The 21850-nt window shown below is 33.2% G+C and overlaps 2 long non-coding RNA genes across 2 annotated transcripts; both read right to left on the bottom strand.

Moving 5' to 3' along the window:
* Positions 1 to 9307: 9307 nt before the first annotated feature.
* LOC128171996 (uncharacterized) lies at positions 9308 to 12385 on the bottom strand. Its single transcript, XR_008242182.1, has 2 exons — positions 12104 to 12385; positions 9308 to 9608 (listed from the first exon to the last, which is right to left on the bottom strand). It is a non-coding gene; the product is annotated as an uncharacterized LOC128171996 (long non-coding RNA).
* Positions 12386 to 16784: 4399 nt separating this feature from the next.
* On the bottom strand, positions 16785 to 20493 carry LOC128171995 (uncharacterized). The gene is made up of 2 exons (XR_008242181.1): positions 19334 to 20493; positions 16785 to 17083 (listed from the first exon to the last, which is right to left on the bottom strand). It is a non-coding gene; the product is annotated as an uncharacterized LOC128171995 (long non-coding RNA).
* Positions 20494 to 21850: the final 1357 nt, after the last annotated feature.

Below are 21850 nucleotides of genomic sequence, written 5' to 3'. Positions count from 1 at the left end.
AACAAGAGTAACTAAAATAAAAAGATGAAAAAAATATTCCTGGTACGACTTAACAAAATACGAATGATTTTAAGTACAAACTTAACAAAAACCTTTCCGATTTCAAGAACGACTTAACAAAAAAAATCCGAATGTGCTCAAGTACGACTTAACAATTATTTTTGGTACGAGTTAATATTACTTTGAACATTACGCTATTTTTTAAACCAAGGACGCGGAATCAAAATTTCCGGAAAAACCAATTTTAAAACCCCGATATCTCTGTAATGCATCATCCAATTTTAAAACGGCTTTCAGTGTTAGATTCAGCTTAATAAGCTCTACAAAACTCGTATTCATTTTTGATTCGATCAGAAAATTCATTTTTTCGAAAAATTTGTTTCACTTCCGGTTTCGACCGGAAGTAACCGATTTTCATTTCGAGCCTTATTACAGAGGTAAATCGACCAAGTCATAAGCATTGAAAATTTCAAGCCTCTATCTTAAAGCGTTTTTGAGAAACGCCGCGGACAAAATGACTTTTTTAAAATTTTAAAAATGACGTAACGTTTAAACGGAAGTGACATTTTCCAAGAAACTTCACAAACTTTGAGGTATTATAATTGCACATAATCTCTGAAAGTTTCATTAAAATCAGTTGTAAACTTTTTGAGTTATAAAGCCGAAAAGGAGTCAGAAAAAAAAATAAAAAGAACTAGAGCAAAGCTCGTTGCAAAGCAACGAGTGGGTCTTCCGTTAATGTCGGAAGTAAAGCTAGAAGTTCCTGTAAGAAGCAGAGCTCCTAAACCAATAACAAAAGTAACTAAAATAAAAAGATGAAAAAAATCAAATTATTCCTGGTACGACTTAACAAAATCCGAATGATTTTAAGTACGACTTAACAAAAACCTTCCGATTTCAAGAACGACTTTACCAAAAAAAAAAAAAATCCGAATGTGATCAAGTACGACTTAACAATTATTTTTGGTACGAGTTAATTTTACTTTGAATATAACGCTATTTTTTAAACCAAGGACGTGGAATCAAAATTTCCGGAAAAATCAATTTTTTAAACCCCGATATCTCTGTAATGCATCGTCCGATTCAAAAAAGGATTTCAGTTTTGAACTCAGCATGAAAAATACTGTAAGATACGTACGTAAAAGTTTTAAAATTGAAAAACATGAAAATTCAAAAAAATTGGTTTTGCTTCCGGTTTCGACCGGAAGTGTCCGAATTGAGTTTCCAGCCTTATGTCATAAGTAAAACGATGGTTCTACCTTCTCTGTAAATCTCATAGCTTTATCTTAAATCAAAAATGAGAAAAGCTCCGGACAAAATCACTTTTTTAAACGTGAAAAACGTCAATATCTGACGAAATTGATGACGTCATCAGATAATTTTTTCATAATCTAGAGATCTTTTAGATACACATAAAATCTGCAAATTTCAAAACAATCGATGGAAGCGTTTTTGAAATATTTGAGTTGGAAAAAAAATAAAAAGAATAATAATAATAAGAATAAGAAAAAAAAGAAACCGTAGAAAAACAAAAGGGTCTTCCGTTGGAAACGGAAGACCCTAATAATAATAATAATAGAAAGAAACCGAAGAATAACAAGAGGGTAAGAACGACTTAACAAAAAAAATCCGAATGTGCTCAAGTACGACTTAACAATTATTTTTGGTACGAGTTAATATTACTTTGAACATTACGCTATTTTTTAAACCAAGGACGCGGAATCAAAATTTCCGGAAAAATCAATTTTAAAACCCCGATATCTCTGTAATGCATCATCCAATTTTAAAACGGCTTTCAGTGTTAGATTCAGCTTAATAAGCTCTACAAAACTCGTATTCATTTTTGATTCGATCAGAAAATTCATTTTTTCGAAAAATTTGTTTCACTTCCGGTTTCGACCGGAAGTAACCGATTTTCATTTCGAGCCTTATTACAGAGGTAAATCGACCAAGTCATAAGCATTGAAAATTTCAAGCCTCTATCTTAAAGCGTTTTTGAGAAACGCCGCGGACAAAATGACTTTTTTAAAATTTTAAAAATGACGTAACGTTTAAACGGAAGTGACATTTTCCAAGAAACTTCACAAACTTTGAGGTATTATAATTGCACATAATCTCTGAAAGTTTCATTAAAATCAGTTGTAAACTTTTTGAGTTATAAAGCCGAAAAGGAGTCAGAAAAAAAAAATAAAAAGAACTAGAGCAAAGCTCGTTGCAAAGCAACGAGTGGGTCTTCCTTTAATGTCAGAAGTAAAGCTAGAAGATCCTGTAAAAAGCAGAGCTCTTAAACCAATAACAAGAGTAACTAAAATAAAAAGATGAAAAAATCGGATTACTCCTGGTACGACTTAACAATTCCGAATGATTTTAAGTACGAATTAACAAAACCTTTTTTTGATTTTTTGAACGACTTAACAAAAAAAATCCGAATGTGTTTAAGTACGACTTAACAATTATTTTTGGTACGAGTTAACTTTACTATAAACATTACGCTATTTTTTAAACCAAGGACGCGGAATCAAAATTTCCGGAAAAATCAATTTTTAAACCCCGATATCTCTGTAATGCATCGTCCGATTTTAAAACGGCTTTCAGTGTTAGATTCAGCTTAATAAGTTCTACAAAACGCATATTCATTTTTGATTTGATCAGAAAATTCATTTTTTCGAAAAATTTGTTTCACTTCCGGTTTAGACCGGAAGTGACAGATTTTCATTTCGAGCCTTATTACAGAGGTAAATCGACCAAATCATAACCATTGAAAATTTCAAGCCTCTATCTTAAAGCGTTTTTGAGAAACGCAGCGGACAAAATGACTTTTTGAAAATTTTAAAAATGACGTAACGTTAAAACGGAAGTGATGTTTTCGAAGAAACTTCATAAACTTTGAGGTATTATAATTGCACATAATCTCTGAAAGTTTCATTAAAATCGGTTGTAAACTTTTTGAGTTATAAAACCAAAAAGGAGTCAGAAAAAAAAATAAAAAGAATAATAATAATAATAGAAAGAAACCGAAGAATAACAAGAGGGTCTTCCGTTGAAAACGGAAGACCCTAATAATAACTAGAGCAAAGCTCGTTGCAAAGCAACGAGTAGGTCTTCCGTTGATGTAGGAAGCAAAGCTGGAAGTTCCTGTAAGAAGCAGAGCTCTTAAACCAATAACAAGAGTAACTAAAATAAAAAGATAAAAAAAATCGAATTATTCCTGGTACGACTTAACAAAATCCGAATTATTTTGAGTACGAATTAACAAAAATCTTTTTTGATTTCAAGAACGACTAAACTAAAAAATCCGAATGTGTTCGAGTACGACTTAACAATTTTTTTTGGTACGAGTTAATTTTAGTTTGAACATTATGCTATTTTTTAAACCAAGAACACGGAATCAAAATTTCCGGAAAAATCAATTTTTAAACCCGGATATCTCTGTAATGAATCGTCTGATCTAAAAACGGTTTTCAGTTTCGTAATCAGCATGAAAATTACCGTCAGATACGTTTGTTTAATTTTTAAAATTCAAAAACATGAAATTTCAAAAAAATTGGTTTTGCTTCCGGTTTCGACCGGAAGTGTCCAAATTTAGTTTCCAGCCTTATGTCATAAGTAAAAAGGTAGTTCTATATTCTCTGTAAATCTCAAAGCTTTATCTTAAATCGAAAATGAGAAAAGTTCCGGACAAAATCACTTTTTAAAACGTGAAAAACGTCAATATCTGACGAATTTGATGACGTCATCAAAATTTTTTTCATATCTTAGAGATCTATTAGATACACATTAAACCTGTAAATTTCAAAACAATCGATGCAAGCGTTTTTGAAATATTTGAGTTGGAAAAAAAATAAAAAGAATAATAACTAGAGCAAAGCTCGTTGCAAAGCAACGAGTGGGTCTCCCGTTAATGTCGGAAGTAAAGCTGGAAGTTCCTGTAAGAAGCAGAGCTCTTAAACCAGTAACAAGAGAAAGTAAAATAAAAAGATGAAAAAATCGAATTATTCCTGGTACGACTTAACAAAATCCGAATGATTTTAAGTACAACTTAACAAAAACCTTCTTGATTTTAAGAACAACTTAACAAAAAAAAATCCGAATGTGTCTAAGTAAGACTTAACAATTATTTTTGGTACAAGTTAATTTTTCTATTAACATTACGCTATTTTTTAAACCAAGGACGTGGAAACAAAATTTCCGGAAAAATCAATTTTTAAACCCCGATATCTCTGTAATGCATCGTCCGATTTTCAAACGGATTTCAGTTTCGTATTCAGCATGAACAACTCTACAAACCTCGTAAACATTTTAAATTAAAACGAAAAATTCGAAAATTCGAAAATTTTAAAACACTTCCGGTTTAGACCGGAAGTGACGGAAACTAAATTCCAGCCTTTTGTCCAAATAAAAACGATCAATGCTTCAACACAAAAAATTCCAAGTCTCTATCTTGAAGCGTTTTTGAAAAACGCCCTGGACAAAATCACGTTTTTAAAATATAAAAATTGACGTAACGTTGAAATGGAAGTGACGTTGTAGTTGAAAATTGATCATCTTTTAGGGACGATAATGGTACATAATCCCTGAAAGTTTCATGTTAATCTGTTGAAAACTTTTTGAGATATTAAGCTTTAAAAAAGTCAGAAAAATAAAGAAAAAGAATAATAATAATAACTAGAGCAAAGCTCGTTGCAAAGCAACGAGTGGGTTTTCCGCTAATGTCGAAAGCAACGCTAGAAGTACGTCTAAGAAGCAGAGTTCTTAATCTAGTAACAAAGAAACGTAAGAACAAAAAGATAAAAAAAATCGAATGATTCTTGGTACAACTTAACATGGTCCGAATGTTTTTAAGTACGACTTAACCAAAAACCTTTAACCATTTAAAGAATGACTTAACAAAAAAAAACAATGTGTTTAAGTACGACTTAACACATTTGACTTCATTTTAGGTACAAGTTTACTTTACCTTGAACTAACATCTTTTTTCTTAACCCAGAATGCAAAATTAAAATTTATGTAAAAAATCAATTTTGTTTAAAACATAATTCTGAGCAAATTTTCCTCTTCACTGCTTTTCAAAAGGTTGACCTTTCGTACTTTGTGCTCGTTGCGTTATTAATTGTCAGAAACTTATCGATGTAAAGTTTACTTTACTGTACTTCTGTGAATATTTTCTAGTGTTTCAGAATCGGACAGAAAACACTATCGATTATCGAATCGAATCGGAAACACCATTTCGATTCATAATCGAAAATAATCGGAGATTTTCAACTTACTGAATTTATAGTTACATGTATTAATTATGTACACGTACTTCTAGTATATTCAAGCAAATATAACTAACATAGGCATTTGCAAAATGAACTTTAATAAATATGGTCATAAATGCACTTCTGTTTCAAACCTCTATTATTATTATTATTATTAAATCATAAACGAGAAGTTATATTTTCAGCTAGATGGATTTTGTTTCGAGATAAATAACACAATAAGTCAATAGAAGTTTTGTATTTCAATATAGGGCATTATAGGCATTCAGCTTTTGCAGATTAAAAGTTTCTGTTATGTGACAGAGTGTTATTACTATTATAACAATTAATGCCGTAGTAAGTTATGAACTTTCTGTTCAAGTATCAATTTTTTATAAGAAAAAATACAGAACATGTACCAGGTATTTACCACTATTCAGTTTTCAATTTTTCACGTGTACAAATCCTTATTCATTTTCAAAAACACTATTGTGTCCTCCTAAGACCATCTCATTCTAGATCTTGGATTTTAAATTATCGTAAACGCTGATCATAAAAAAAAATTAATTTATAAAATAGAACTGGCAAACTTCACTGACCGCGCAAAGCAACAAAATATGTCTAACATGTGACGTGCAAGTCGTGGTGTGAAGCTGACATTTTTTTCTATTTACCTTTTTTGGCATACGTTTTCTACAGAGTTTGCAGAATAACTGACTACCACCACATATAAGTTCTGTCTACTTTTTTTTTTCGTAGTGAAGCCAAACTATTTCCATACAACCTACCGGGAAGTCCGAAATATCTGACGTTTACCTGGCTTTTAAACGATTTTGATATTTTACTTGCCTGGCATGTTAAATATCAAAATCGTTTAAAAAGCCAGGAACACGTCAAATATTTCGGACTACCGACCGGGTTGTCCTTAGTTAAGGGTAGATCTGGGACCCTGTCGTCGCGTCCTGCCCACTTTGCTCAGCCATTTTAACTTTGAACTTTATTTAGAGTTATCGTTCTTTTCGGAAATTAAAAAATGCATAGAACCGGCACAAAACGGATTTGTGTACCGCGAGTTCAAATTTTAGTCAAATGTTTACCGACTATCGATGTCAGCTTTCAGCTATCGATTGTCGGCATCGGTAGCAGTCTAACGACGATTTTTCGATCGTCGGCGACTATCGCTGAATCACTAATATTTTTTATGTAAAATTACTATGAACCAGACAACATTGAAATGGTGAACATTTCAAAGGGCCCCGCTTACGTTATTTCAGAGAATTCTGCTTTGACCTAACCTATAGAAATTTTTCCAGCTGGCATAGAACTTTTAATTCAATTTCATTCCCCTTAACATACATGCATTTTTGTTCAATCTGACCAAGATTAAGAATATTTGGAAAATAATCTACTATCTAAAACTAATTTTAAAAAGATCTGCTATGACCTTCACATTGACAGACTTGGTTCAAGGTCACTGCACGCCATTAAGCGATAAACTCTGTAAAGGTAAAATATTAGCCAAATAGGGGCTAAAAGGAGAGTATATCTATGCTCTTAAAATATGGATTTTTGTGTGATCTGATATGACCTTGACTCTTCATCTACAAATATCATTCGAGGTCATTGCATATATTTTGATCAAAGGCATCATGTGGGTGAAGTATGAGGCTGAATGGAGCAAAGGGAGAGAAGATATACTCCGGACAAGGATTTTTAAAAATATAATTCTGGTATGACCTTCACAGTTTCTTTTCACTGAAAATAGGTTCAAGGTCACTACACACCCTTTCACCCTTTACTCAAAAGCTCTGCTTATGTGCAGTCTGAGCCAAATAGGGGTTAGTAGAAATTATATATGCTCTCAAAAAAGGATTTTTGCATGATCCGATATGATCTTCACCCGTTACCTAGAAATTTCATGCAAGGTCACTGCACATCGTTTAACCATAGAGACACTCTGTGAGTATTAGCCAGATTGGACCAAAGGGAAAAAAGATATGCCCCAGACAAGGATTTTATATATATAATTCTGCTATGACCTTAACCTTATACCTAAAAACATGGTTCAAGGTCACTGCACATCCTTCAACCAAAGGAACCCTGTGGATGAGGTATGAGCCAGATTGGGCCAAGGGGAGAGAAGCTATGCTCCTGTCAAGCCATCTCGGATGGACAGACGGACAAATTGATCACTAGAAGGCGCCCGCATAAACATGCCTTTTTATCTAATTTAAAATAGTATCCATGCTATCTGCCCATGGTGAATAGTCATCAATATTTACAATATTTAACCAAAAAATAGCTTTTAAAAATATTTGAAAAGGTAAAAATTGTAAAAACCCCAGCGGGATTCGAACTCATGACTTACAGGTTCCTAGTAACCCTCTAACCCACTGTGCTAAGGAGTTATGTGACAACTTTTGAAAAGAAACTACATGTACTTATATAATTACACTTTATTTTATTGTTTATTTCGATAAACAATACGTCACAACATGGAAGTGTCCCATATCACCTTAAACTCGGAACACCTCTGACCTAATAAGATCGCATCATTAAATACAAAGTTTGATTTAACTCTAATTTGTTTATCATCAAGAAATTGTGCATCGCTGACAAATAAAGTTTTCTTCTGTATAATGAAATACCAATTAACTGACTATTCGGACAATAGCAAGTTTATTGTCCCACTCCACAGCAACTATTTCCCTTGGCTTTGCCTCATTAAATAGTTGCTGTCTTGGGGGACAATAAACTTGCTATTGTCCTCATACCCAGTAAATACTAAATAGGCATATAATATCCCATCCACCTACATTTCATGTTATATAACCTCCCGTTTGTAACCTTCAATTTCACTGTAAATTTAGTCAACATATCTGTCATAGCCGCAAGTTTCACAATTTATTTCTGCTTCTCATGTACTTAAAATTAGGGGCCTTAATATTGCTTACCAATTCCAACAAGAGACATCCCTCTAACTATTGATAATCATTAAAATTCATTTCATGAATCTACGCAACAATGATAAACCTCCAAGTACAGTCACTCTCAATTTTACAAAAATATTGACGGTACTTTATCCGAAACTGTTCCTTGTACCTTTAACTTAGTACACTAACATTTTTATGAAAAGACTAAGAAAGCTAATGCAATTCTGAGAAAAAGAATACCACATATTGCCAATTCCATTGAGGTTTAATAAAAATATGGCCATTTAAGTGAACCCACCATTTCCAATTTCCTTTAGTAAACACAGATTTACAGGGTTCTCCATAGTAAAACATCTTTACCTGACCTTTTAGAGGTCAACTTTTGTTCAACCACCTTTAAAAAGAAACCTTATTCAATACAACATACCCTTACATGATATAATCATGATAAAAGCTTCACATCACTTAGAAATACCCTTACATGTATACCCCCCACCCCCCAATCTTTTGATTTTCATAAAAAGTCATGGTTTGAAATGTTTTACCTAATTTTATGAGACGTGTGGCAATTTCCTTGAGTAATTTCTCACACATATGAAAACAATCATCAATGATTCTAAAATTTGATCTTTATTTGTTTATTGTATGATTTGTACCATTTTAATTAACAAATAGACAGCTGTCCTGCTTGTGATTTCTTGTTTTCATGAAAAAAGTAAGCTAACAATCATATTTAGTGAATATCTAATCTATTCTGATTTCTAGTCTCCTTCTAACCATGCTAAAACAGTAAGTTACAACCTACAAGTTAGACATCTGCCTTAAATTAAAATTAAATTCAAACACACCCAGGTAGCTGGAGACAGATCGAGTTGATTTCAATGAAAAATTTTCAAATTTGACATGTTTTTCTACTTTTTTTTATGCATATATACCTTAGAAAGGTAGAAATAGGTTGTTTCTGGTTCATTTCAAAAGTAATTATCATAGCAGATGTTATTTCAAAGTCAAATGTACATTTACATATCCTACATGTAATCTTAATGCAGACAATTAAATAGAGGGGGGGGGGGGGGGATTTTTCAATTATGTAAACACATCTAAATATCTTTATGAAATAAAAAATAAAGGAAACATAATTGCATACTTTTATTGAAAAACAAATTTTCACAGCAATTATGAATTTCTTTATAAACAGCCTTAATTTTGTTTTCATAATTTCTTATCAAACACAAACCACAACATGGCATGATGCTTTCTTCAAGTTCCATTATTGTTTATGCATTATCGGATTTAATTTGAATTACCGGTAAATAGTCTGTAGAACACAAGGAATATGCATGTGGATAGAGGTGACAGGTTAATCTCAGGAGCTGACCCACAAGAATCAACAGGTACCGGTAAAAGCCATGTGGTAACAAGAGTCTGTTTTGAGCTGAAATAAAAAAAAAAATAATTAGCTGTGTTTACATACATGTACTAGTAACAGCTGTGTTTACATTAACATATGCATAGTATTTCTGGAAAAAATACACTGACCATGCAGTGTAATAGGTATGACATATCCCAATACATGACATAACATTTAGGCAGTACAAGATCAAAAATTTGCATATCAAGTCATAATATAATATTAAAAAATTTTCATAGGTATAAACACTTATCAAATTGAGAGAGAGAGAGTTTGAGAGAGAGAGAGAGAGTTTATTACCGTACTTGTAGTGCAACAGTCAATATTTCAATTCGTAAATTACAAACGAATATTACCCACCGAACAGCGTCAAAGTACATGTACTGGTATTAGCTTCTGGTATACCATTTCTTATCAATTCTACTGTGTTTTTTCTTTTTTGCAAATAAATTTAGCAAGGGTTTTTGCTTATTTTCTTATAAATTACATGTTTTAAAAACAATACTATGTGTAATAAGCATAAAACATGTATGAGTAAACTTAATGAAGAATTTTTAATAAATTTTTTTTCACAGAATGTGGTACATTACATGTATGTCAATCTTTATAAAACTAGCGTATATTTCGTGCGCCATAAATTGCAAGTTTTTTGTAAATATCATTTACTTGCATGATAGGTATATATGGTCTAACCAAAATTTTCTTCACAAAGCTACAGCTGTATGTACCACATATATGTTTTGTCACAAGTATACATTTAAAAAAAACAACCCCAAATTCCAACAGTTGAAATAAACTCAACTCATTCTCTGATAAGTTCATTGTGTTTTGTGCGTGCATATCTTATTTGTCTGCTGCAACAGCAGCCAATCAGCGGTAAGCTGAATCCACAAAAAGAAAGTTTGTGTTTTAGGAGCGGGTAAATTGTTTCTGCGACACTGTCAAGAAAACCACACCAAATAATAACAGGAAACATAAATATTCACTTATATGTATTGTGTTGTAAAGTAAAGGTTTTTAACACTTATTGCATCTTGCAAAACATGTGATGACCCTTAATCATCTGTCATATATCTGATATACATGTATATGTAAAAGATGGGAGAAATAACGACGGAACAAAGTGGGATTCGAACCTGGCCCTCTGAATCTCTAGTCAAGTGCTCTACCAACTGAGCTACATGTATCTGGCACCGGTATTCAAACCAGTCTGACCGTCACATTCCTTCCCCCTTAAATGATCTTCACCCTCGAAGATCACCCCTGGCAGGAGTTAACCTGTTAGTTCCAGGGGTTGGTCACAACACCAATATTGTAACAGGATGGGAGAAATAATGAAGGACCAAACCGGGATTTGAACCTGGGCCCCCTGAATCTCTAGTCAGGTGCTCTACCAACTGAGCTATCTGGCACTGGTATTCAAACCCGTCTGATCATCACATATATAAAGAATTATTTTAAACAATGTTGTTCAATAAAAAATAACACGCGCAACCTTCAGTTTTTGTCTGTAATTAATCAATATTGGCGTGCGATCAGTTCTCGCCGAGTACCATTTCTCACCAGTGCATTGTTACGTCATTTTATCAACACATAAAATTATATACGAAAATATGATGTTACAGTGCACCAGCGAGAAATGGTCCTCGAAGAGAACTGCTCGCAGGCCAGTACTGCCAGTAGTCAGATTAAAAAAAGAGAATAAAAAATTACATTTAAAACATTAACAAGGACAATTTAAGTACACATCATAACTGCTAAACAAGAAAAATTATGTGAACTGGTAGAATGGTAGGCATAGTTCTAACTTGTAACCTACATGTACAAGTACATGTACCGGGTACCCGTTGGTCTGCTATACCTCTTTAATGATACAATGATTGGCATCATAAAGATATTAAAGTCATGTTTTAACTCTGAAGTCTGAAGTATACAATTTTATTTACTTGAAGTTATGTCTACAGGATATTCATGACTACATTTGGAGTCTTCTGCACAAGAATATATGATATGTTTCTAATTAGACCGCATAGTTCTAACTTGTAACCTACATGTACAAGTACATGTACCGGGTACCCGTTGGTCTGCTAAACCTTTCTAATGATACAATGATTGGCATCATAAAGATATTAAAGTCATGTTTTAACTCTGAAGTCTGAAGTATACAATTTTATTTACTTGAAGTTATGTCTACAGGATATTCATGACTACATTTGGAGTCTTCTGCACAAGAATATATGATATGTTTCTAATTAGACCCTGCTTTGAATTTTGAGTTGAAAATTTACAATCTGTTATTTTTTTAAATAGATAAATTCAGTTACCCTTTCCAGTCCCCCATGAACCTCGAGCGAGTCTAAACATCCATGTAACATGTAAAAATTACACGTTAGCCTAGTAAACAAACACCCACACCATAACAAAAACAAACAGTGTGCACGTACTTACATGTACATCTATACTATATACTAAATTTTAACTTTATCTTTTTTAAACTTTAAAAGGAGTAAAAGCCTCACCTTCTTCAGTAACATCCACATAAATCACACACTTTAATGTCCATCTTTTCCCCTTTATTACTCGTAGCTTATCAACGGCTGATCGTCGACAGAAGTGTGGCTGTCAGAATTTCCTCGTAAACGATTCACACGAGAAAAATATCCTCCTTAAACAAATATGTAGTATTGTTCCCTGTGCATGTTCATATGTTTCACAGTAAATTGAAAATGCATTTGTACGTCGAAAGAATACACAACTTCTCTTCTGCATTACGGCTCTCTCTTTTCTACAATGCCGTTCGTTACTGTTAACATTCGGCGCGCGCGCGGGGGTTACAAACAGGGGCGCCCCGACAAATAGTTGCACATAGAACGTTAAAATAATGTGTGTTCATTGAATTCATAAATGATACAAATGAAAAAAATGAAATTGAATCACAACTATTTATCTAAGACGCAACACAACGTAATGCAGTATATGCCTGGGCCTTAAAGTGGCATTTGTTCGCTTGTGTGTCTATGTAGACAAATTAACTCGTTCATGTAACGTTACGATTCACACATATTTGTTTTATGAAATTTGAAAAAAAATAGGGCACAGAACTTTTTAAATTTGATACCAAATGACATTATTTAATATATTAACAATAACTGAATTAATTTTTTTTCATAAAATGATAACGATTTTTGCTATCAGAAAAATACGTGTATGAGCTGCTGACCCCTAATTATAGGGGCCAGCCCTTTTTTCTTAATTTTAAATGAAAGCTCTCGTTATTCTAAACAACTTTTGTTCTATATGTATTAACAAAATATTTTTAGTTTAAAGGTTATAATACAAAAAGCAACAAAATTTCAGCCCCGAAAAAATCTTAAACTTTGGCGACAAATAGCTCAAAAACTAACAACGAAATGACCAAAATTTTCACGCCAGCAAAACTATAAAATGTTACCGACAATTTCGCCAAATTTCATGCATCTACCATCTGTAGTTCCCGAGATCAACTCTGGACAAAAGACCCCCAAATTTTCAATTAAAGGGCAATAACTCATAACCGGAAGTAAATTTTAAAAATTTGAAAAAAACGTCTAGAGATATTAATATCATCTACATACCCTGAAAGTTTCATAGCAATCAGACAAAAAATGTTCGAGAAATCTCGTGCACAAAATTTGCGGGAAAAAAAAAATAATAATAAGAAACAGTAGAATAACAGAAGGGTTTTCCGTTGAAAAACGGAAAACCCTAATAATAAAAAGAAACAATAGAATAACAAGAGGGTCTTCCGTTGGAAACGGAAGACCCTAATAATAAGAATAAGAAACTAGAGCAAAGCTCGTTGCAAAGCAACGAGTGGGTTTTCCGCTAATGTCGAAAGCAACGCTAGAAGTACGTCTAAGAAGCAGAGTTCTTTATCTAGTAACAAAGAAACCTAAGTACAAAAAGATAAAAAAAATCGAATGATTTTTGGTACAACTTAACATAATCCGAATGTTTTTAAGTACGACTTAACCAAAAACCCATAACCATTTCAAGAACGACTTAACAAAAAAAACCAATGTGTTAAAGTACGACTTAACAAATTTGACTTCATTTTAAGGTACAAGTTTACTTTACCTTGAACTAACATCTTTTTTCTTAACCCAGAATGCAAAATTTTAAATTTACGTAAAAAATCAATTTTGTTTAAAACATAATTCAGAGCAACTTTTTCTCTTCACTGCTTTTAAAAGGGTTGACCTTTCGTACCGTGTGCTCGTTGCATCATTAATTGTCAGAAACTTATCGATGTTAAGTTTACTTTACTGTACCTCTGTTAGTAATTTTCTATGTAAAATTACTATGAACCAGACAACATTGAAATGGTGAACATTTCAAAGGGCCCCGCTTATGTAATTTCAGAGAATTCTGCTTTGACCTTGAGCTATAACTTGAAATTTTTCCAGCTGGCATAGAACTTTTAATTCAATTTCATTCCTCCTAACATACATGCATTTTTGTTCAATCTGACCAAGATTAAGCATATTTGGAAAATAATCTACTGTCTAAAACTAATTTTAAAAAGATCTGCTATGACCTTGGCTTCACATTGACAGACTTGGTTCAAGGACACTGCACGCCATTAACCAATAAACTCTGTAAAGGTAAAATATTAGCCAAATTGGGGCTAAAAGGAGAGTATATCTATGCTCTTAAAATATGGATTTTTGTGTGATCTGATATGACCTTGACTCTTCATCTACAAATATCATTCGAGGTCATTGCATATATTTTGATCAAAGGCATCATGTGGGTGAAGTATGAGGCTGAATGGAGCAAAGGGAGAGAAGATATACTCCGGACAAGGATTTTTAAAAATATAATTCTGCTATGACCTTCACAGTTTCTTTTCACTGAAAATAGGTTCAAGGTCACTACACACCCTTTCACCCTTTACTCAAACGCTCTGCTTATGTGAAGTCTGAGCCAAATAAGGGTTAGTAGAAATTATATATGCTCTCAAAAAAGGATTTTTGCATGATCCGATATGATCTTCACCCTTTACCTAGAAATTTCATGCAAGGTCACTGCACATCGTTTAACCATAGAGACACTCTGTGAGTATTAGCCAGATTGGACCAAAGGGAAAAAAGATATGCCCCAGACAAGGATTTTATATATATATAATTCTGCTATGACCATAACCTTATACCTAAAAACATGGTTCAAGGTCACTGCACATCCTTCAACCAAAGGAACCCTGTGGATGAGGTATGAGCCAGATTGGGCCAAGGGGAGAGAAGCTATGCTCCTGTCAAGCCATCTCGGATGGACAGACGGACAAATTGATCACTAGAAGGCGCCCGCATAAACAATCCTTTTTATCGAATTTAAAATAGTATCCATGCTATCTGCCCATGGTGAATAGTCATCAATATTTACAATATTTAACCAAAAAATAGCTTTTAAAAATATTTGAAAAGGTAAAAATTGTAAAAACCCCAGCGGGATTCGAACTCATGACTTACAGGTTCCTAGTAACCCTCTAACCCACTGTGCTAAGGAGTTATGTGACCATTTTTGAAAAGAAATTACATGTACTTATATAATTACACTTTATTTTATTGTTTATTTCGATAAACAATACGTCACAACATGGAAGTGTCCCATATCACCTTAAACTCGGAACACCTCTGACCTAATAAGATCGCATCATTAAATACAAAGTTTGATTTAACTCTAATTTATTTATCATCAAGAAATTGTGCATCGCTGACAAATAAAGTTTTCTTCTGTATAATGAAATACCAATTAACTGACTATTCGGACAATAGCAAGTTTATTGTCCCACTCCACAGCAACTATTTCCCTTGGCTTTGCCTCATTAAATAGTTGCTGTCTTTGGGGACAATACACTTGCTATTGTCCTCATACCCAGTAAATACTAAATAGGCATATAATATCCCATCCACCTACATTTCATGTTATATAACCTCCCGTTTGTAACCTTCAATTTCACTGTAAAGTCAACATATCTGTCATAGCCGCAAGTTTCACAATTTATTTCTGCTTCTCATGTACTTAAAATCAGGGGCCTTAATATTGCTTACCAATTCCAACAAGAGACATCCCTCTAACTATTGATAATCATTAAAATTCATTTCATGAATCTACGCAACAATGATAAACCTTCAAGTACAGTCACTCTCAATTTTACAAAAATATTGACGGTACTTTATCCGAAACTGTTCCTTGTACCTTTAACTTAGTACACTAACATTTTTATGAAAAGACTAAGAAAGCTAATGCAATTCTGAGAAAAAGAATACCACATATTGCCAATTCCATTGAGGTTTAATAAAAATATGGCCATTTAAGTGAACCCACCATTTCCAATTTCCTTTAGTAAACACAGATTTACAGGGTTCTCCATAGTAAAACATCTTTACCTGACCTTTTAGAGGTCAACTTTTGTTCAACCACCTTTAAAAAGAAACCTTATTCAATACAACATACCCCTACATGATATAATCATGATAAAAGCTTCACATCACTTAGAAATACCCTTACATGTATACCCCCCACCCCCCAATCTTTTGATTTTCATAAAAAGTCATGGTTTGAAATGTTTTACCTAATTTTATAAAACGTGTGGCAATTTCCTTGAGTAATTTCTCACACATATGAAAACAATCATCAATGATTCTAAAATTTGATCTTTATTTGTTTATTGTATGATTTGTACCATTTTAATTAACAAATAGACAGCTGTCCTGCTTGTGATTTCTTGTTTTCATGAAAAAAGTAAGCTAACAATCATATTTAGTGAATATCTAATCTATTCTGATTTCTAGTCTCCTTCTAACCATGCTAAAACAGTAAGTTACAACCTACAAGTTAGACATCTGCCTTAAATTAAAATTAAATTCAAACACACCCAGGTAGCTGGAGACAGATCGAGTTGATTTCAATGAAAAATTTTCAAATTTGACATGTTTTTCTACTTTTTTTTATGCATATATACCTTAGAAAGGTAGAAATAGGTTGTTTCTTGTTCATTTCAAAAGTAATTATCATAGCAGATGTTATTTCAAAGTCAAATGTACATTTACATATCCTACATGTAATCTTAATGCAGACAATTAAATAGAGGGGGGGGGGGGATTTTCAATTATGTAAACACATCTAAATATCTTTATGAAATAAAAAATAAAGGAAACATAATTGCATACTTTTATTGAAAAACAAATTTTCACAGCAATTATGAATTTCTTTATAAACAGCCTTAATTTTGTTTTCATAATTTCTTATCAAACACAAACCACAACATGGCATGATGCTTTCTTCAAGTTCCATTATTGTTTATGCATTATCGGATTTAATTTGAATTACCGGTAAATAGTCTGTAGAACACAAGGAATATGCATGTGGATAGAGGTGACAGGTTAATCTCAGGAGCTGACCCACAAGAATCAACAGGTACTGGTAAAAGCCATGTGGTAACAAGAGTCTGTTTTGAGCTGAAATAAAAAAAAAAATAATTAGCTGTGTTTACATACATGTACTAGTAATAGCTGTGTTTGCATTAACATATGCATAGTATTTCTGGAAAAAATACACTGACCATGCAGTGTAATAGGTATGACATATCCAAATACATGACATAACATTTAGGCAGTACAAGATCAAAAATTTGCATATCAAGTCATAATATAATATTAAAAAATTTTCATAGGTATAAACACTTATCAAATTGAGAGAGAGAGAGTTTGAGAGAGAGAGAGTTTATTACCGTACTTGTAGTGCAACAGTCAATATTTCAATTCGTAAATTACAAACGAATATTACCCACCGAACAGCGTCAAAGTACATTTACTGGTATTAGCTTCTGGTATACCATTTTTTATCAATTCTACTGTGTTTTTTTTTTTTGCAAATAAATTTAGCAAGGGTTTTTGCTTATTTTCTTATAAATTACATGTTTTAAAAACAATACTATGTGTAATAAGCATAAAACATGTATGAGTAAACTTAATGAAGAATTTTTAATAGATTATTTTTCACAGAATGTGGTACATTACATGTATGTCAATCTTTATAAAACTAGCGTATATTTCGTGCGCCATAAATTGCAAGTTTTTTGTAAATATCATTTACTTGCATGATAGGTATATATGGTCTAACCAAAATTTTCTTCACAAAGCTACAGCTGTATGTACCACATATATGTTTTGTCACAAGTATACATTTAAAAAAAACAACCCCAAATTCCAACAGTTGAAATAAACTCAACTCATTCTCTGATAAGTTCATTGTGTTTTGTGCGTGCATATCTTATTTGTCTGCTGCAACAGCAGCCAATCAGCGGTAAGCTGAATCCTCAAAAAGAAAGTTTGTGTTTTAGGAGCGGGTAAATTGTTTATGCGACACTGTCAAGAAAACCACACCAAACAATAACAGGAAACATAAATATTCACTTATATGTATTGTGTTGTAAAGTAAAGGTTTTTAACACTTATTGCATCTTGCAAAACATGTGATGACCTTAATCATCTGTCATATATCTGATATACATGTATATGTAAAAGATGGGAGAAATAACGACGGAACAAACTGGGATTCGAACCTGGCCCTCTGAATCTCTAGTCAAGTGCTCTACCAACTGAGCTACATGTATCTGGCACCGGTATTCAAACCAGTCTGACCGTCACATTCCTTCCCCCTTAAATGATCTTCACCCTCGAAGATCACCCCTGGCAGGAGTTAACCTGTTAGTTTCAGGGGTTGGTCACAACACCAATATTGTAACAGGATGGGAGAAATAATGAAGGACCAAACCGGAATTTGAACCTGGGCCCCCTGAATCTCTAGTCAGGTGCTCTACCAACTGAGCTATCTGGCACTGGTATTCAAACCGGTCTGATCATCACATATATAAAGAATTATTTTAAACAATGTTGTTCAATAAAAAATAACACGCGCAACCTTCAGTTTTTGTCTGTAATTAATCAATATTGGCGTGCGATCAGTTCTCGCCGAGTACCATTTCTCACCAGTGCATTGTTACGTCATTTTATCAACACATAAAATTATATACGAAAATATGATGTTACAGTGCACCAGCGAGAAATGGTCCTCGACGAGAACTGCTCGCAGGCCAGTACTGCCAGTAGTCAGATTAAAAAAAGAGAATAAAAAATTACATTTAAAACATTAACAAGGACAATTTAAGTACACATCATAACTGCTAAACAAGAAAAATTATGTGAACTGGTAGAATAGTACGCATAGTTCTAACTTGTAACCTACATGTACAAGTACATGTACCGGGTACCCGTTGGTCTGCTAAACCTTTCTAATGATACAATGATTGGCATCATAAAGATATTAAAGTCATGTTTTAACTCTGAAGTCTGAAGTATACAATTTTATTTACTTGAAGTTATGTCTACAGGATATTCATGACTACATTTGGAGTCTTCTGCACAAGAATATATGATATGTTTCTAATTAGACCCTGCTTTGAATTTTGAGTTGAAAATCTGTTATTTTTTTAAATAGATAAATTCAGTTACCCTTTCCAGTCCCCCATGAACCTCGAGCGAGTCTAAACATCCATGAAACATGTAAAAATTACACGTTAGCCTAGTAAACAAACACCCACACCATAACAAAAACAAACAGTGTGCACGTACTTACATGTACATCTATACTATATACTAAATTTTAACTTTAACTTTTTTAAACTTTAAAAGGAGTAAAAGCCTCACCTTCTTCAGTAACATCCACATAAATCACACACTTTAATGTCCATCTTTTCCCCTTTATTACTCGTAGCTTATCAACGGCTGATCGTCGACAGAAGTGTGGCTGTCAGAATTTCCTCGTAAACGATTCACACGAGAAAAATATCCTCCTTAATCAAATATGTAGTATTGTTCCCTGTGCATGTTCATATGTTTCACAGTTAATTGAAAATGCATTTGTACGTCGAAAGAATACACAACTTCTCTTCTGCATTACGGCTCTCTCTTTTCTACAATGCCGTTCGTTACTGTTTACATTCGGCGCGCGCGCGGGGGTTACAAACAGGGGCGCCCCGACAAATAGTTGCACATAGAACGTTAAAATAATGTGTGTTCATTGAATTCATAAATGATATAGATGAAAAAAATGAAATTGAATCACAACTATTTATCTAAGACGCAACACAACGTAATGCAGTATATGCCTGGGCCTTAAAGTGGCATTTGTTCGCTTGTGTGTCTATGTAGACAAATTAACTCGTTCATGTAACGTTACGATTCACACATATTTGTTTTATGAAATTTGAAAAAAATAGGGCACAGAACTTTTTAAATTTGATACCAAATGACATTATTTAATATATTAACAATAACTGAATTAATTTTTTTTCATAAAATGATAACGATTTTTGCTATCAGAAAAATACGTGTATGAGCTGCTGACCCCTAATTATAGGGGCCAGCCCTTTTTTCTTAATTTTAAATGAAAGCTCTCGTTATTCTAAACAACTTTTGTTCTATATGTATTAACAAAATATTTTTAGTTAAAAGGTTATAATACAAAAAGCAACAAAATTTCAGCCCCGAAAAAATCTTAAACTTTGGCGACAAATAGCTCAAAAACTAACGAAGAAATTACCAAAATTTTCATGCCAGCAAAACTATAAAATGTTACCGACAATTTCGCCAAATTTCATGCATCTATCATCTGTAGTTCCCGAGATCAACTCTGGACAAAAGACCCCCCAATTTTCAATTAAAGGGCAATAACTCATAACCGGAAGTGAATTTTAAAAATTTGAAAAAAACGTCTAGAGATATTAATATCATCTACATACCCTGAAAGTTTCATAGCAATCATACAAAAAATGTTCGAGAAATCTCGTGCACAAAATTTGCGGGAAAAAAAAAAAAATAATAATAAGAAACAGTAGAATAACAGAAGGGTTTTCCGTTGAAAAACGGAAAACCCTAAAAAAAGAAACCGTAGAAAAACAAAAGGGTCTTCCGTTGGAAAACGGAAGACCCTAATAATAATAGAAAGAAACCGAAGAATAACAAGAGGGTCTTCCGTTGAAAACGGAAGACCCTAATTATTGTTGAAATGGTTACAATCTCTAAGGGCCTCACTTATGGACTTAACAATAATGAATGAACATGACATCAAGAGACATTAAAAGGACATAAGCATAAAAAGAATTAGCGGACTCTGTTGGCTTTAATCTCACAACTCAATGAAAATCTCAAAACTCATTGGGGTACAAATCACATATACACTGTATATTAACATTACAAATCAAGAGAGATCATTTATACATGTAATGTATGCTGGCATAAGATCAGTTCTTGCCAAGAACCGTTTCTTGCCAGTGATTTGCTACATCACTTCATTGACACATATTAATATTATATGCGAAAAATGTTGTAACAATGCATTGTAGAGAAATGGTACTTGGCGAGAACTGGTAGCACGCAAGTAGAACTTTGAGGAAAGTGAACCCCCCCCCCCCCCCAATACCCAGAAAAGGAAATTCAGGTTTGTCAAAGATACTTGTTTATACAAGGATAGCATCGTCGGAACCCACAGATTTTCTATCCGTTACACTGCTTTCAACGCAGTGTAACGGATAGACAACATGTGGATTCTGAAGATGCAAGGATAGCTGCAGCTAGGTCTGTAACTTCTGGCCTGAAAAAATTTGGATGAACGACCTGGGAGCTACATGTACAGTGCCTCCAATAGCCAAAAAAAAAAAAGATCTAGTACTTAAATGAAAGGTGCCAACAGGTTTATGAAATTCAAGATAAATCCTTTTAATGATGCTTCATACCAGTAGCTTGTTTGATAGGGTGTATCAGGGCTTAAAATTTTTAGTAAACACCATGGAAATCATGTTTTAGACTGTCATTTTCTATGTAATATGTAGGATATATATAGGATCTCTCATGATTTGCGATGGTATATGATTTTTATCCAACGAGTTGTGTGTTTTCTATCCCCGAGCCTTGGCGAGGGGATAGAAAACACACAACGAGTTGGATAAAAATCATATACCATCGCAAATCATGAGAGATTCTTTTTATCACATGTTTTACCAAGTATTTTGTTAATCCCAACTTTTTCTGTAAAAATTGTGATTGTGAGCCGCACAACACATTATTTACAACACGTCAACAACGTTACGCATGGAAAAAAAGTTCCTTGAAGTTTAACAAACATTCATTTTCGAACATTTTTTTATGAATTCATGACAAATAACT

The sequence above is a fragment of the Crassostrea angulata genome, chromosome 2 (genome assembly GCF_025612915.1).
Source record: "Crassostrea angulata isolate pt1a10 chromosome 2, ASM2561291v2, whole genome shotgun sequence".
Lineage (NCBI taxonomy): Eukaryota > Metazoa > Mollusca > Bivalvia > Ostreida > Ostreidae > Magallana > Magallana angulata.
This window is presented reverse-complemented; position numbering and strand designations above follow the sequence as displayed.